General features: G+C 41.3%; 1 protein-coding gene, 1 long non-coding RNA gene and 1 other non-coding gene across 46 annotated transcripts in view; 2 read left to right on the forward strand and 1 right to left on the reverse strand.

Annotated features, from left to right (window-relative positions):
- The window catches only part of Atrx (ATRX, chromatin remodeler), a 146,334-nt gene that overhangs the window by 112,116 nt on the left and 15,652 nt on the right, over nucleotides 1-18,566 (reverse strand). For 8 of the 44 annotated variants that reach the window (XM_087599088.1, XM_087599078.1, XM_087599068.1 and 5 more), the window contains exon 2: nucleotides 7,816-8,000. The exons of 21 other annotated variants lie outside the window; for them this stretch is intronic. The gene's annotated coding sequence lies outside the window, so the exon portion shown is untranslated. Of the gene's footprint in view, nucleotides 1-7,815; nucleotides 8,001-16,445; nucleotides 16,545-18,566 lie in introns of all 44 variants that reach the window. 15 more of the 44 variants (XM_087599090.1, XM_087599083.1, XM_087599070.1 and 12 more) reach the window with 2 other exon arrangements.
- On the forward strand, nucleotides 11,786-13,117 carry LOC147998271 (uncharacterized). The gene is made up of 2 exons (XR_015647027.1): nucleotides 11,786-12,142; nucleotides 12,414-13,117. It is a non-coding gene; the product is annotated as an uncharacterized LOC147998271 (long non-coding RNA).
- Nucleotides 13,870-13,974, forward strand: LOC147998272 (U6 spliceosomal RNA). Its single transcript, XR_015647151.1, has one exon. It is a non-coding gene; the product is annotated as a U6 spliceosomal RNA (small nuclear RNA).

Below are 18,566 nucleotides of genomic sequence, written 5' to 3' on the forward strand. Positions count from 1 at the left end.
ACTGCAACTTGGGAGAACTCCGCGCCTTGGATTGTGTTATCATGGCCTTCCTGGTATGCAGCCAGTGTCATAGAAAGGTATTAATAGTATCATTTTAAATAAACATGACACTTTGGATAGAGGACTAAAAATGAATCTGGCATCTAAGCAATGTGAAATAACCCCATAAATGATGGTATGTTCTATTACTGTAATATAGTCAACTGTTAAAGTATGTTTCATGTGAATGCTTCATGTGACGTTTTTGGTTGGTTGGTTTGGAGTTTTGGTTTTCAAGGCAGGATTTCTGTGTGTAGCCCTAACTGTCCTCAAACTCAGAGAGTCGCCTTCCTATAAACGCAGCTCTCTACGACTTAACCTCTTGCCCACTTCTTTTCTCTGGGGTTCCCTTTTAGAAGGCAACTTTGCATGTTGTGTGCCTTGTTATTAGGAATCAGAAGTATTAGACTGACCCTGCACGGAGGTGCATGGGGAAGCAAAAGCAAGTAGGTCTCACGAGTTTGAGGCCAGCCTGGCCTACAAAGCAAGCCGCAGGACAGCCAAGGGTACAGAGAGGAGCCCTGTGTCAGGGTAAAGGGAGAAATGAGAAGAGGACAATGTAGTAGTAGCAGCAGTAGATCGAATAGGAAAGCACTTGACGTGTCTAGGCTTGGATGGGGTGTGGCACAAAAATAAAATACCTTGTAGCATTTACTTAAGTAGTCATGTCTGTCTGTGACAACAGCAAGTTTCTCTATTCATTCTTAATATGCTACTGTGCTCTCTTCTCCATAAAAGTTCACCCATGCTCCCTGACTTTGGAGTTTTGGTAATTAATTGTTATATCATGTCACAGAAATCTCATGTTGCTGTTAGAAAACAAGCATCGCTCTTGGCCAATGAAAGTGCATGTGTAGCTGAAGAGATGGCTCAGTGGTTAAAAGCACCTGTCCTATGACTCACAATCATCTGTAACCGAGTCCAGCTTCAGGGGTTGCAATGCTGCCTTCTGGCACCCACAGGTACCTGCATGTACATGTGCAGACACACAAAACACCATAAATAAAAATTGGGTCTTTTAAAAGCACATTTAATTTTTTGTACTTTTAATTTCCAGTAATTAAATGCAATTAATTTTCAATTAATTAATTTATTGGAAAACTAGATACCGAAGTCTAAAGGATCAGTACTTTTCCTTGAAGACTTTTGCTCTAAGCTAGTATCCCTTTTGCTCAGTAACTGTTCATAGAGATGACCACTGTTGTGTTGCTGATCACTGACTGTAGACCCCTAAAATGCTTGTCAAAATGTGATGTTCTGGCCAGGTATGGTGGAGCATGCCTTTAGTCCCAGCACTTAGGAGGCAAAAGCAAGTGTATCTTTTAGTTCAAGTCCAGCCTGATCTACAGAGTAAGTTCCAGGACAGCCAGGGATACTTGGGAAAACCGTCTTGAAAAAGACTAAAAAAAAATAAAATTATGATCTACATAGCAGCAGATTATGTAACAAATCATATTTTATAAAATCATCAAATTACACGAAATGGCTCAGCAGACAAAAGTGGCTGCTATTAAACCTGATGATCTAAGTTCAATTCCCAATTCCTACATGGCATATCTGTCTTCTGGCCTATACATTCATACAGGCAAACATATTCACAGGAGCCAAGTGCACACACAATATAGATAGATAGATAGATAGATAGATAGATAGATAGATACATAGATAGATAGATAGATAGATAGATAGATAGATAGATAGATAGATAGATAGATAGATAGATAGATAGACAGAGAGGGAGCGAGGGAGGAAGGAAGGAAGGAAGGAAGGGAGGGAGGGAGGGAGGGAGGGAGGGAGGGAGGGAGGGAGGGAGGAAGATGGATGGATACAGATAGACAGCAATAGACAGGTAAAACAAAATATCAAAGAAAATTAGGGAAGGTAACTACTTGTTGTAGGACAAGGTGCCCTGAAAGACACTCTTACACATTGCTTACCATGCTTCTACAAAACAATTCAAAAGAAGCCTCAAGATTCTTCACCTCAGAAGTCTGCCCTTTTTTTCTATCCAAAGAAAATAACACTTAAGTAAATAACATTACTCACAAGTAACAGTTATACTTTATAAATGAAACAAAACCCAGGAAATAACAGCAGAATCTTAGCAGAGTCATTGTACCTGGCATGAATTTCAGGCTTTGAAGTAGCCTTTTGTCAGTGATTGTATCTAGTATTTTATGGGGTTATTCCTTTGAAGATTCTCAAGAGCCTTTGCATAATTTGGTCCTGAGACATACTAAGAATTGCTTAGGTGATGGTTCCTTCAAGACAACCCCTAGATCTGATAGAGGTTTGAGAATTCGGAAATAAACTGGCTAGAAGTGCCTTTTGCAGGCTGGAGAGATGGCTCAGAGGTTAAGAGCACTGACTGCTCTTCCAGAGGTCCTGAGTTCAATTCCCAGCAACCACACGGTGGCTCACAACCATCTGTAATGAGATGTAAGAGCATCACTCTCTTTTGGTGTGTCAGCTACAGTGTACTTATATATATAAAATAAATAAGTCTTTGAAAAAAGAAATGCCTTTTGCTTTTCATAACAATAAAAAACGAGGGGCTGGGGATTTAGCTCAGTGGTAGAGCGCTTACCTAGGAAGCGCAAGGCCCTGGGTTCGGTCCCCAGCTCCGAAAAAAAGAACCAAAAAAAAAAAAAAACAATAAAAAACGTTTCTAGGATGCTGCCAGCTTAGTCCTTGAGAGGTTGATCCCAGCTTGTTGCTTGAAAGTGTACACTCATCCTGCAGTGTGTCGTTCTTAGTTAGATCCATCTTTCCAAGTAACCACACACACCAACAAGTAAAGATGTGTATGCTGTGAAGTAAATTATCAGATCTGTCAGAGTATTCTCTTCCTGGGAGTCAGCTTTCCCCTGGCAGTTACTCCACTGGCACAAGGGTTTCAAACTATTCTCATCTCTTCCGTGGAATTTGCTGCTTTTGCAGAAAACCTGGGTTCAGTTCACACCATTCAAATTGAGTAGCTCAGAACAATCTGTAACTCGAAATCCAGAAGGCTCAATGTCCTCCCCTTTGCCATCCCTGGGCACCTGCACACACATGCACATACCCCCATACAGATCCATAAAATGATAAAGATTTTTAAAAAGCTTCCGATTCTGGAGCACTTCAAATATTGAAAACATAATGTTCAACATGAATGAACTACGAGGCCAACCAAAAGAAGCAAGCTATAAATTATCTATCTACAAAGTATAATTAGTTCTTAGATTCTAAAAAATTCATAAATATACTACTATAAAATATCCAAATTGTGAACAGTGGATGCCATCTATATAAGTTCACACAGGTGGCGAGCCAGGTGACTGCTCATCCTTGTAATCCCAACACGCAAGAGGTTGAAAGAGGCAGAAAAACAGTCATGCATTTGCACACAACTGCTGGGCTACAAAGTGAGTTCCAGGAGAAGACAAACAAGACGGTTCAGTGAGTAAAGGTGCTTGCCACACGAACCTGGTGACCTAAAGGCTAATCCCTGGAACCCACATGAAAAGGAGAAACTGACTCCTCACAGTAGAGTTGTCCTCTGATCTCTACATGTGTATGCTGTAACATGCACATCTACATGGTAAAAAGTGTAAAAAAAATTGAAAGGCATATGGGGGGAGGGAGATAACAAGTAGCATTTCCTCACCTGTTTATGTTATAATGAACACATTCCTTTTACTGCCTGAAAATTTTTATTGCCTTCTTTAACTCACTTTCCTTTAAAACTTCATGTGTAAGTCAAAAACTAAGATTAAAAACCTGAAAACATCATTGACTATACTTCCCCCAAATTTTCATCCTGATCTGCTCTTCGTGGAATATCGAGCAAAAAAGGGAGCAGGCTTGTCAATGAGTAAGTACAACAGCAGAAGGCTGTGATGGGCCTGGATCCGAGACCGATCTGAGCCGTAATGTAGCCCTGTCTCAAAACAACCCCTCCCAAAACATGTGCACGTGAGCAGTTTCAGAATTACCAGGTCTAGATAAGATCAGTGATTTCATTTGTCTGCCCCATAAATCTTACTTTAAATAAACCAATCCAATAGATTCAGGCCCTGCTTTATTTAATTAAGACTTCATTACTCATTGGAGCTGCAACCAACGATCTTGCTTGTCAGCTTTGTTACTGGATTGAGAAGAGCCTAGATTAGCAAAGCACATGGCTGGGTGTATGTGAAGGTGTCTGCAGAGAGAGGATTAACTAAGTAAACATTGACTCAGAATGTCCTCAGGCCATCCCAGATATTGAGGACCTAAATACAATAAAAAGGACTTTTTAAAAGGAGTGTCCCAAAGCACAAGCATTTTCTCTCTCCTTCTAGAGCTGCTCTGCAGCCTCACCCCCTTGCCATCGTTACCAGACTGAAAACTTCAAAACCAGGAGGCCAAAGAGTTCATTCAAGGAAACGGAAAGCTCACTGAAATAGAAGTGTTTAAAAAAAAGGCTCCCTTTGGGGACTGGAGAGATGGCTCAGTGGTTAAGAGCATTAACTGCTCTTCCAGAGGTCCTGAGTTCAATTCCCAGCAACCCCCTGTAATGGGATCTGATACCCTGAGGACTGTAACAATGTATAAAAAAAATCTCCCTTTTCAGGTATCATCATTAAAATATTGTTTTCATGGCTGTCAAATACCAACTGAAAATGAGACATAAATGTATGTCAATTTTTTTTTCTTGGTTCTTTTTTTCGGAGCTGGGGACCGAACCCAGGGCTTTGCGCTTCCTAGGCAAGCGCTCTACCACTAAGCTAAATCCCCAACCCCTGCATGTCAATTTTTAATTATTTAGACTTACTACATGTTGTGCCAAAGGAGGTCAAAAGTAAGGCACTGATCTCGTAGAACTGTTGTTCTAGATAGATGGGTGCTGCTAGGAAGTCAACTGTATCCTCTATAAGGGCTCTTAAGCACTAAGCCTTTTCATACACCCAAATAAGGCAGAAGCCTATGCATGTTTTCTCGGTGCCACTGAATACTAACTAACCACTGGAAAACCAGCTGCTGGCAGGACAATGGTGGCACACGACTTACAAATACCAGCACTCAGAAGGCAAAGGTAGGCAAATCTCTGTAAGTTTGACAACAGCCTGGTCTATAGAGTGAGTTCTAGGAGAGCCAGACTACACAGAGAAACCCTATCTCAAAAAAAACAAAGAAATAAAAAGAAAGGAAGGTAAGAAGAAAAGACATGCTTGAGAATGTTCTACATTCACAAACCCTTGCCAAATATCTTTAATTTTTTAAAAGATTTATTTATTTCATGTATGTGAGTACATGTTGCTGTCTTCAGACACAAAGAGGGCATCAGCCCCATTACAAATGGTTGTGAGCCACCATGTGGTTGCTGGGAATTGAACCCAGGACCTCTAGAAGAACAGTCAGTGCTCTTAACCACTGAGCCATCTCTCCAGCCACAGCTAAATTTTAATGTGAATTTTATACACACTGACCACATTTAAAAACCAAAAGAATCTTATTACAGAAAACTTAGGCTCAGAGTCCCTTATTTACAAAATACAATGAGAGAATTATAGTTTCCGTTTTTAATTATTCAGTGAAAAAAATCAGTATGTGCAACAACTCCAATCAAACCTAATTCGATACTGCATCCTTCAGAGAAACCTAAAATTTTGTTTATTTTGTGTATTTTGTGTATGTGAGTACACTACAGCTATCTTCAGACACACCAGAAGAGGGTACCAGATGGTCAAAAAAGCCACCATGTGGTTGCTGGGAATTGAACTCATGACCTCTGGAAGAACAGACTATGTTCTTAACCACTGAGCCATCTCTCCAGCCCCATTGGAAAAGCTTTAAACAGTCACTAATAAAAGTTAATGAAAAATAGGGCTGTGGATGAAGCTCATTTAGTAGAGCCCTGTCTAACGTGTGCCAGGTCCTGGGCTCAATCCACTAACCCCACACAAAAAAATGTCTTCTTAAAGAGTGAAAAAGCAGTTATCCTAACAGCTAATCCTCAAAATTCCGAGTACTAAAGTTCTTAAAAGGACTAAAGGTACAGTAAGATAAGCACACAGCTAGTTAATGGAGCACAATGCTTCCAAAGTGTCTGGGAATTTGCTTAAGGGATGGTTTTGTTTGCTATATGTTGTGGTGGTATTTGAGACAGAGTCCTGTACTCCAGGCTGGTCTCAAACTCAATTTTGCAGGTGAAAACAACCAAGAACCTCAAACCCTACTGTCCCCATCACCTGAACTTTAGGACCATCACTGAGTCCTGCAAAGCCTACTTTGTCTCCAGGATTTTTTTAAGACTTATTTATTTTATGTATGAGTGCTGTATCCACATGTACACCTGCATGCCAGAGACAGTATCAGATTACATTATAGATGGTATAAATCACTATATTACTATATCACATTGTAGATGGTTATTGCTGGTAATTACTCAGGACCTCTGGAAGAGGCTGAGCCATCTGTCCAGTCCTAGTCTCTAAATTTTTTAAATATTTGTTCTTTATTGTTTTTACTAATGTCTTGTTTAAACTCTCACTAATCTGGGCTGGAAAGATGGCTCAGCGGTTAAGAACACTGACTGTTCTTCCAGAGGTCCTGAGTTCAATTCCCAGCAACCACATGGTGGCTCACAACCATCTGTAATGGGATCTAATACTTTCTTTTGTGTGTCTGAAGACATCTATTTATATAGAATAAAAAAGATAAATAAAAAATTCTGATTTTGTTATTTTTTCAAATTTATATATTTCTATTATACATATATACATACATACAAACAAAACATACATACATAAATGTGTTTTATGAAGTCACAAGAAGGTGCAGGATAACCTGAAACTGGAGTTTTAGATAGCTGTAAACAGCCATGTGGATGTTTGAACCCAAACTTGAGTCCTCTACAAGCAGCAGCAAATGGCTCTTAATCTTTGAGCTCCCTCTTCAGATTGAACACATAACTTTACCTAGCTTTGTTTTTCACAGCAAGGCTACTTACTGTGCCTGCTACACTATCCACTAAGGATAATAGTGACAAGGCATGGTGTTAACAACTAAAACAATCATCTGAATTCCTGTGCTGGGGATGAAACTCAGTGGAAGAACATGTGCATGAAGCCCTAAGTTCAATCCTCAGCATCACAGAAAGAATAAGTCAGAACCTATAGGTGTTTTGCCTGCTTGTAGGACTGCATGTTCCTGGTATGTGCCTTGTGCTGAAAGAGGCCAGAAGGGAACATTGGACTCTCTAGAACTGGGTTATATATATGCTGCCACAGAGGAACTTGTATGTCTTGACTTTATTTTGAGCTGGAGATTGAACCAAAGGCCTTCTGCAACACATTAAGCATGATCGTTATCACTGAGAACACTCCAACCCTTAGTTTATAATAATAAAAATAAAAAAATATCTTTTTGGGGCTGGGGATTTAGCTCAGTGGTAGAGCGCTTACCTAGGAAGCGCAAGGCCCTGGGTTCGGTCCCCAGCTCCGAAAAAAAGAACCAAAAAAAAAAAAAATATCTTTTTGCTCTATCTATTAGTATCTATTGCTCTATACAAGACCTTTTACTTGTTGGTGCCCTTCTTTGTTTGAAATACTTGTGGAACACTTGAATTCTTAGTCTTTTTGTGAGGAGCAGGTTCTAATTCATTCTTTGAGGGAGAATGAGGAGAAAAACTGAACAAAAGGAGGATTGTTAGCTTATCTTAGATCCTTTAGATCTCAGGTCCAGGGCAGAACAACAGACACATACCACAAAAACCCTAGAGACAAGCAAAAACAAGGAGCCATTGTTTACCTGAAACAGAGTACTTAAAATAGCTTCTGACAAGCTGCTGGAGGCCAAGGAGGGATTGAGTGAAGAGTTAAAACCCCTGTAGCAGCAGCTGTAGACAGCTGGAGAGATGGTTCAGCGGTTAAGAGCACTGGTTGCTCTTCTAGAAGACCTGGGTTCGATTCCTAGCACTCAATGGCCGTTCAGAACTGTAAGTCATAGAAAGAAATAAAACCACCTGTAATTTGCTAAATTTTTATTTCTAGGAACTACCTGATTTTTATGAATATTTTGTTGGAAATATTTGAATCATGAACTTCATAACTTGAGCAGGAATGAGGTAAAGTATATCAAAATATATCAATATATCAAACATATTAAAATATGCCCAAAGCATTATCTACCTTCTTAGAGGAAAGGAAATAAAATATCCCCAGCATTTTCTCGTCTTCCCGTTTTACCCAAGTGAAAATGAAACTCAGGAAATATTTCTGAAAGTCGAAACGAAAAAGTTGGGCTGAAGAGGGCCACTCAGCACTGGCTACTAGGGGACCCTTATTCAGTTCCCAGAATGTACATGGCAAAGTCCCCACAGTCTGTTCTAACACTTGTATGGCAGATGAGGCTGAGCTTGATCAACAGTGGTACTCAAAAAACAAAAATGCATACTAAAATCCAGAGGTTTACCTCGGTTTGTTACTGGATACAGCATGCCTAGCTTCCAACTAAGACAAGGCAGGCTGGCAGCTACAGGGCAAAAACAAAAACAGTCTAAAGAGTCAAAATAAACTCCGATATGATAGAGAATTTGAAATTACCAGGTTGAGAATGTAAAAGAACTATGGCTAACACAAACACTGTGTTGGAAAACAGTCGCCAAATATAAAACAGCGTGAACAAGAATTTCTCCTGGCAGTAGTACCACACACCTTTAATCCCAGAAGAGGCAGGCAAATCTCTGAATTCAAAACCACCCTGGTCTGTATGAGGACAGCTAGGGCAAGACAGAAACACAGACGGCCGGGGGGTAGGGGCTGGGGGGGATGGACTGATGCTATCTTTGCAAAGGCTGACTGATTAGAACTTCAGTGAGTCAGAGGCTAGAATGTTGCAAGTCCAGAGTCTTGTTAGAATTTATCTCAGGTTGTGGGAACCAGAGAGATAGCTCAGCGGTTAAGAGCACTAATTGCTCTTCCAAAGGACCCAGGTTCAATTCCCACTGACAGGGAACCTGGTGCCCTTGCACAGACGTGATTTTGGGCAAAACCCTAATGCACATAAAAAACATTTTATACCTCCTAACGAACTGTTCCTTGTCTACCCCTGTGTCAGACCTAACACTCTGTAAATAAGGGGGTGGGGGGACCCTATGCCCTGACATAGAACTTACAGTGCTAATTATAAATGTAACCTCTAAACTCTAAAGAAAGCAATAACAAAAAATATTTGTAAGGGACAGTGACCCTTACATTTGGGTCATTTGGTAAAGGTTATGGCCACCAAGCCTAATGACCTACATTCAATTTTCAGGACCCATATGGTGTTAGGAAAGAACTAACACCCACGAGCTGTTCTGTGACCTTCACATGTGCAGTGAAGGACATGAGTATGCACACTCAGGCATAAATGAATGAATGAATGTATGTATGTATGTATGTATGTATGTATGTATGTAAGTTAAGTTTAAAAGAAGTCCCTTGGACTGAGAAGATGGCTCAGTGGTTAAGAGCACTGACTGCTCTTCCAGAGGTCCTGAGTTCAAATTCCAGTAACCACACGGTGGCTCACAACCATCTGTAATGAGATCTGATGCCCTCTTCTGGTGTGTCTGAAGACAGCTACAGTGTACTTATATATAATAAATAAATAAATCTTTAAAAAAAAGATTTATTAAAAAAAAAAGAAGTCCCTTAAAGTTTAAAGAACCACGGGAAAAAAGATGCATGGCAGTAAAACTAGCCACCTATCCCAAGAATGCCTGGCTAAGGAGACTACTAGTGGTGTTGCTCATTAACCAGGACATCACTGTGATCCAGCCCTACCACAGTCCCTACTTAAGTAGGCCATCAATAATTGACCAAGCCGGGGCTGGGGATTTAGCTCAGTGGTAGAGCGCTTACCTAGGAAGCGCAAGGCCCTGGGTTCGGTCCCCAGCTCCGAAAAAAAAAAAAAAAAAAAAAGAACCAAAAAAAAAAAATAATTGACCAAGCCACACCTCAAGGGCACACCTAGTACCCTTCAGAGGTGATAGAATATGCCTGATGTGCCCAGCCACCTTTGAACCTCTAATGCTCCAGTGTGGTGCAGCTGGAAAAAAAACTTTATGGATGAATCCCATAAACATAGTAGGAAAAAATTATCAAAGGAACAGTAGACTAGAGGCTATCAAAGGCCTTGCCTAAAGAGGGTGCATTCAGAAATTATTGCTTAATAGGTACTAAGATCCTGTTTCAAATGTTTCAATTTTCAAAAATTTCTCAAACTGTTTCAATTTTCAAAAGTCTTTATAGAAATTGATAACCATGACATAACTTTGGAAATACACTTAATGCTAAAAATTATACACTTTTAAAAATGCTTAAGGAGGGTGATGGTGGTACAACTTTGACCCCAGCACTTGGGAGGCAGAGGCAGGTGAATCTGTGAGTTCGAGGCCAGCCGGGTCTACAGAGATCCAGGTGAGCCAGGGCTACAACAGAAAAAAAACTCTGTCTCAAAAAATGAAACAAAGAAGGCTTTAAAAAAAAAATGAGGGGCTGGAGAGATGGCTCAGTGGTTAAGAGCACTGACTGCTCTTCCAGAGGTCCTGAGTTCAATTCCCAGCAACCACGTGGTGGCTCACAACCATCTGTAATGGGATCCGATGCCCTCTTCTGGTGTGTCTGAAGACAGCTAAATAAATCTTAAAAAAAAAAAAATGAGCCATATGTGGAGGCACTTTTTTTTTTCCGGAGCTGAGGACCGAACCCAGGGCCTTGCGGTTGCTAGGCAAGCGCTCTACCACTGAGCTAAATCCTCAACCCCCGTGGACGCACATTTCATTAATCCCAGAATTTGGAAGACAGAGACAAGTAGATCTCTAAAAACTTGAGGCTAGCCTAATCAACATAGTGAGCTTCTGGCCAACAAAGGCTACTGTTTCAAAAAAGTCTAGAGTGAGACTGTTTCAAAAAAGAAAAATGACTAAAATTAAACAGGCGTGGTGGTATAGACCTGTAATCCCGATTTGGAAGGAGGAGGCAGGAAGATCAGAAGCTTAAGGTCATCTACCACTACATTAGCAAGTTCCAGGCCAGCTGTGCTACATGAACTCCATCTCAAAAAGGGAGAGAAAAATGAAAAGAAAAAAGAAAAAGAAAAGCAAAGCAAAGTGAAAATGAAAAAAAGGTTAAGATGGCTAAGTGTGGTAGTCACACCTGTAGTGTCAAGAGTAAGGAGGATTGCTGCAAGTTCAAGGCCAGCCTGATCCATGTTACAAGTTCCAAGAGAGCCAAGACTAATCAATGGAACTCTCTAAAAAAAAGTATAATGGTTAAAACAGTAAAATGTGTTCTGTGTATTATACAATTAATAAAAACTCAGTAGCAAATATAAAAGCTACAACAAATGTGAGTGGAAAACTGGCTCTCGAATATAATAAAAAGGGTATAAACATGCACGTGCCCTAAAAGAACCATGGAGACATGAGAACTAAAAACACGAAGACACTAGTTCCAGCGGAAACAGTTTTTACCCCAAGAATGCATGTGAAAATGTCTGAAGACTGCTTAAAGTATTAAGTTTCAAGAGTGCAGTTTTTTATATATACTTATAAATATATATATTTAAATATATTTATTTTATGTAATCCTTATTACTGTATACATATTGGATGTGTGGAAGTCAGAAGACAATTTCTGGAGTTCTCTCCTTCAACCTTCACATGACTCTAGGGAGTGAATTTGGGTTACCACACGTGCATAGTTAAGTACCTTACCATTTCATTTTTTTTCTTAAATTGTACGTAGTGTGTGTGTCCATGCATCTGGAAGTCAGAGGCAACTTGGTCGCCCCTTCCACCATGTGGGTCCTGGGAATTAAACTCATTTCCTTGGACTTGGCAGCAAGTTACCTTAACCCACCAAGCCATCTCTCGGCCCCTAGTTTCCCTTTTTGTTGTTGTTTTGGGGGGGATTTGGTTGGTTGGCTGGTTTTGTTTAGAAACGAAAAGTGCTAGGATTAAAGGAATGAGCCACCACCGCCCAGTTGAGAAAAGCAAATTGTAATTCAAAGATTAATTTCCTACAAACTATCTTGAAATAGGTTAACAACAAGAAATGGTCCAACAAGGGGTTGGGGATTTAGCTCAGCGGTAGAGAGCTTGCCTAGCGAGTGCAAGGCCCTGGGTTCGGTCCCCAGCTCCGAAAAAAAAGAAAAAAGAAAAAAAAAAAGGAAATGGTCCAACAATGTAATTTACACAGACTTGGCATATGTTGATGTTTTAGTTTTCTTTTTCTTTTTTTTTTTTTCTTTGTTCTTTTTTTCGGAGCTGGGGACCGAACCCAGGACCTTTGCACTTCCTAGGTAAGCGCTCCCTAGGTAAGCGCTCTACCACTGAGCTAAATCCCCAGCCCGTTTTATAGTTTTCTATCATGGTGTTTTTAGCCCCTTAATTTTTTAACTTATTTTCGTATTTCATATCAATGGCCCATTATTGTTTCTTCAAAAGAATAAATTTAAACCTTTTAGTTCCTGGGGCAGGAGAGATGTCTCAGCAGTCACTGGCTGCTTTTGCAGAGGACCCAGGTTTGGGTCCCAGCATCTCTGTAGTGGCTCACAGGTAGTGGAAAAAGTTAGTAGGATGGGGGAAGTGGACTTGTTCAGCAACAGTTCCTTGGGGGCGAGCTTGATCTTCTTGGGCAGCAAGTCTGTAACTCCTATTTCAGGGGATCCAATGCCATCATCTAGCCTCCATGGACCAGGCACACATGTGGCACACATGCAAGCAAAACACCTAATGCTGATTTTTCTTAAGATTTATTTATTTTGTATGTGTGAGTACACTGTTGCTCTCTTCAGATACACAAGAGGGCATCAGATTCCATTACAGATAGTTGTGAACCACCATGTGGCTGCTGGGAATTGAACTCAGGACCTCTGGAAGAGCAGTCAGTGCTCTTAACCGCTGAGCCATCTCTCCAGCCCCACAGATATTTCTTAAATAAGTAAATTACTTACATTTACACACACATCCCACTTCCTCAAGGCCAGCAAGATACCTTGTAGGCATAATTTTTTTTGCAACCTACTTTTAATAAGGGTTCAATCTCTCCTCTATCCCAGCAGAGGTAGTGGGAAAAAGTTATTAGGATAAGGGGAAGTGGACTTGTTCAGCAACAGTTCTTTGGGGGCAAGCTCAATCTTCTTGGCCAGCAGGTCAGTCCCATAGCAAACACCAAATTCAATTCAGCAGCTGAAGCTCTAAGCAGGAGACACCAGGCACGAACCACAGCTACAGTCCAGTCCTTTCAGCAAGCAGATACCAGGCAGCTGTAGTTCAATCCTGAAGATAACGCCAGGCTCACCAACTGGCCTGAGGTAAGGCCGCTGAAGAGGTAAGCTGCCACAGGAACTGTAACAGTTCTTGGATGAATTTCTTTCAATGGAGGTGCATCACAAGTTGAGCTCAACAACACTATATAAGGTGAACCAATACATGCCTGCCTTTAGTGAAGAATAGCAAGACAGAACAAACCAAACCAAGGCTCAGTGCTTGTCCCCCACTGTCTGGAGGGTCATATTTACACTCCTTCATCGAGCATCCTCTCACTTGTGTCTGCTTCGGGAAACAGTCTTTCTTGCATTTCCTTAAGCAAGACATTCTTTCACCTGTGTGACCCAGCAAACCATCATTTGGCATACTTTCCAAAAAACTAGAAGTTTCCACTTCAATAGCTCAATAACTAAGGGCACTTGCCTGACTATCCCCAAGAGTAACATACTCAAAGGAGAAAAGAGACTCCTACAAGATGTCCTCTGACCTTCACATGCACATCACAGAATCACTCTCACACACACAACTTAAGCATTTTTTCTTCAGTGCTCTCTTTGGCAGCCTATATGATGAAAGCAGAATGATGCAGGGAAGATTACCATAGCCTCAGCAAAAATCAATCACAAATTCATGAAACAGTCAATATTTTTAAAGAAAAAAAAACAGATAGCAGGTAAAGGTGCTTGATGCCATCCATGGGACCCAAAGGGAAGGAGAGAATGGACTTCCACAACTTGACCTCCATACAGTTACTGTGGCATATACATATCCCATACGTAGAAAAATAAGTACCTGTTGAAATTTTGATTTTTAAAATAGAATATCCCAGCACTTGGGAGGCAGAAACAGAAAGATAGCTGAAAGTTCAAAACAAGCTCCGGAATGACTAGAGTTGCATACTGAGAACCTGTCTCCACAGATGCACAGTTGGGGATGTGGCTCTCCTGGCAGACACTTGCCTAGTAGCATGCACCAAGCCCTAGGTTCCACCCCTAGCACTGCAGAAAGCCAGGAGTGGCAGTACACAACTGTAATAATCTTAACACAATGAAGTGGAGGAAGAGGAAGAGGAGGAGGTCATAAGAGCCTCACCTGAGTACCAAGCCACACAATGCCACCTATTGCATGCAATCCTGCCCCAATTGCTCAGTCTGTTGAGGGCCAGGAATGTGCTCCCATCGTTTCTGTGACAATGGGAAAGCTGTCGTCTCTGTGGGATGAACAGTTCCCAGTGCGTCTTCTTCTGGGGAGTACCCACACTCCTGTCACTAACCCCTCTTGAAGGAAGTCCAATAAACAACCTTTACTATTTCCCAGGTAAACTCTCATGAAGTTGGTATGTCTTGGGACCTGAAGAGAAGTGGACTTGTTTACCTCTCCAGGAAAGGAATTTTAGCAATACTCGGGTGGTCAGACTTACTCAACAAGCATTTCTACCAGCTGAGCCCCCAAATCAGTGAGTTTAAATCTCTACCCCTTGGTAATTTCCTACTTCATAGACTAAAATTAGCTTAAGTCTAATGTTTACCATACACTTGCAACATTAGGGGCTGAACTGAGTTGGCAAACATTCTATCACTGAGCCACAACCTTAGTCTGTTTTCACTTCCTTTGGAAGACAGATTCTAGAGAAATTTCCCAGGTTGGCCTCAATCCTCCCAGCACAGTTCTCCAAGTCCCTGAAGTTACAAGTATCTGCACCACGTACAGTGTCCCCAGTTCTCATCATTTCACTATTTCATTATGACATATGACTGGCTCCCATGCCTTCCACTGCCCGATAGGATTCAGAACCCATGTAAAAGCAAGAGAGAAGTGACTCCAAGTTCTTCTCTCCAAGTTGTCCTGAGTTCCACAGACACAGTGGCGTGTATTCCCCCAACCCACACACACAGAGAGATAAAACATATATTCACGAACATAATGCACACATATACACAATAATAAAAGCAGAACAAGATCCAAGACACCAGGGCTACAAAGAGAAACACTGGCTTAAAATAACAAAACAAAAAATATAAAAAGCTAAGAAAGATGGCTCAGCAGTTAAGAGAACTAGCTGCTCTTTCAGAGGGTCAAGTTCATGGTGGCTTACGTCACCTTTAAGTCTAGTTCCAAGAGATCTGACACCCTCTTCTGGCCACCACAGGCACTGCACATACATGGTGCTCATATGTACATGCAGGGTAACATTCATACACATCAAATAAAAACTAAGTCTAATTTTTTAATGATGACAGAATAAAGCTTAGAAGTACTTGTAGTGGCTTGGCCTAATGCTGCTTGTATTCGAATGCTAATTTGGGACCCCAAAGAGAGTCTGCCCTTAAGACACTGAGTGACCCTATCCCCAGTCAATTATGATTAATAAATATGTCAACAGCCAATAGTTGGACAAAAGAGCCATAGGTGGGGTTTAGGTTTCCCAAGCTTGGGACCTAGGAGGAAAAAAAAAACATGCAGGAGAGGAAAAAAGGACGGAGAAAAAGGGGAAGTCACTATGAACCAAAACAGCATGACCAAGAGAAACCACAGTAATAAGGGGTTTGATTAAGTTAATATCATATTAGACAATATAGCTTCTAATCATATTTTGATTGTGTTTTTTTTAATTCAGGCTTATTAAGGTTGGAAATGCCAACAGCAAATTGGCGCCCAACACAACATAGTGTAGACAACTGCCTTAAGCAAACAATTATTATACTACTTAAAATATATTATAAATATAAACGCTATAAATGTCTTTCTCCCAAGAACTCAATAAGCATAGCCCTATCATGTCCTAGGTCCTGAGTTTAATTCTGAGCACCACAACAAAGAAGGGGGAAGCCAGATGAGACCACTCCACAGTTAAGAGTACTTGTTGTGGGCTCAAGAGATGATGGCTCAATGGTTAGGAACAGTTGCTGCTCTTCCAAAGGACCTGATTTTAATCCCTAGCATCCATATCAAGTGCTTCACAACAACCTGGAACTCCAGTTCTAGGGAACCCAACACCTTCTTCTAGACTATGTACAAATGGGCACACATGTAGTATACACTCTCAATATACCCAAACATTAACGTATAAAGAAAATAAACCTAAATGTTAGGAAAAAAAAAGAGTACTTGCTGTTCTTACAGAGAACCAGAGTTAGAATCCCGGCACGCACATGAGGCAGCTCACAAATGCCTGTAACTTCAGCTCCATTGTCTTCTGGGCACTGCAGGCATCGACCACCTATCCATACACATATACACCCACATACATATAAAAATAAATAGAAACAGGAAGAGGGAGAAAGAGAAAAAAGAAAGGTGGAAAACTATCATTCTCTAGACTGGCAGGTTAGCCCATGGCAAGCATACATGAAGACCCAAGGCTCAATCCCTAGGGCATGCACCCAAGACATCCTTAAACGCTTGGTCTTCCAGCCTCTATCACCCAAGAGCTTGGGTTACAGGCATATCCCACCAACCTCAGCTATGACACTCATTTTAAGTAAATGTATTTCTTCTATAAATGGACATTAAAATATCTTTTCAACAACACCAAAACCATTTTCCAGGCAGAGGGCTGGATTAGTAACCAAAATATCTATTAGTACAGGTTTCATATTATTGTATACTGATTATATATATAAAATAGTCTGTGATGTTTCATATGGACATGTTCTTACCAGACTCTATTGCCGATCTAGTCTCTTTCAGTCCCCACTGATTCCCTTTATCTTCCAAGCCTAGCCCCTCTTCTAGTTTCCACTAAGTTTTTACTAGGGTTACTTACAAGTCCTAGGTGACGGATTATTTACACACCACTCAAGAAGTCTCTCTCCCCCACTGACAGCTAATTGGCTACTGACAAGAAGTGGTGCCTCTTGAGCTCACCTCTCCTAACAGTCATTTTCATGGAGGTCTAAACACCACCACCACCACCACCCCCAAAAAACCCCATAACGCTGTCAGGCCCATACTTGATCCCGTAGCAGTTATGATTACTGTTGTGGGATCAAGTATGCCACAGCAGGGCTGGAGAAATGGCTCACAAGTTAGGAGTACTCGCTACCCTTGCAGAGGACAGGAGCCATTCCCAGCATCTACACTGGGCATCTCTTATCCTCCCCTGTAAGTCCAACTCCAGAGAAATCAAATGCGCTCCTCTGGTTTCCACGGGCACCCACCACAAGTGCATACACACCGACAGAACATGCATATGCATAAATAAAAATAAAGCTTTTTCTAAAAGTACAACGAGTGAAGTGGAAACTTAAGGGTTCTTTGGAAAGTCGGGTGTATCAGATGGTGTTTTGCTGGGGCAAACATGGGAAGGAGTGTTCTCCTGAAACAGGCAGAGGAGAGATGATGTTTCAATATGGCAGATTCATGAAGGAATGCTCCATTAAAGCAGACACAGATGAAAGGATGCTGTGCTTAAAGCATACACAGAAAAGAACATGTGATGAAGGATTCTTCTCTAAAGACACCCATGTATTGTTTCACCTTACAATGCATTATTGAGGTGAATTTGTCATGACTCCATAGAGAGAAATACACCAAAAAAACTTCTGAATAAGTTTTTGTGGCTTCTTGCCACTTCGGACTTGGGATTAACAGAGTGATGTCAGCTGATACAGACTCATGTACTGAGGCAAGAATGGTGAGGCAAGGGTTGGGGATTTAGCTCAGTGGTTAGAGCGCTTGCCTAGGAAGCGCAAGGCCCTGGGTTCGGTCCCCAGCTCCGGAAAAAAAAGAACCAAAAAAAAAAAAAAAAGAATGGTGAGGCAAGACCCCTGGGGGACACATGATGTTTGGAAGGAGTACAAATAGGACTCAGGGGACTGTGAGAGGGGCTTGATTGAAGAGCTAGCTTTACAATGCTTCCTGGTCTCGCTTATCTTCGCTTCGTTGAGAGAGGCACAAACTTGTCCTGGCTTCCCTACTAGTCTCAATCCCTCCTGCTGACTCGTGCCAATTCGGCTGAGGCCTGGCTATCTCTGCTAGGTAGTGCATAGCTGCTGATTTGTGTTTACTGTCCCAACTCTACTGAACTGGAATGCTGGTGTAGCCCTGAAGTATGCAAGTGGATGGAGCTGCCACTGCTAACCTGTGAACTGAATTCAGGAGCTGCTCCAAAGGTCCTCTGGTGGTTGGTGGGCTAGAAGGGAGATTAAAGCATTTAAGGACCATCATTAATTTAAAGGTAGGCACTGAAAAAACTAAAGCTACAGTGATACGTTCTTAAGAAGTTCTAGCTCGGGCTGGA

Source organism: Rattus norvegicus, chromosome X (assembly GCF_021556685.1).
Source record: "Rattus norvegicus strain SHRSP/BbbUtx chromosome X, alternate assembly SHRSP_T2T, whole genome shotgun sequence".
NCBI classification, from domain to species: domain Eukaryota; kingdom Metazoa; phylum Chordata; class Mammalia; order Rodentia; family Muridae; genus Rattus; species Rattus norvegicus.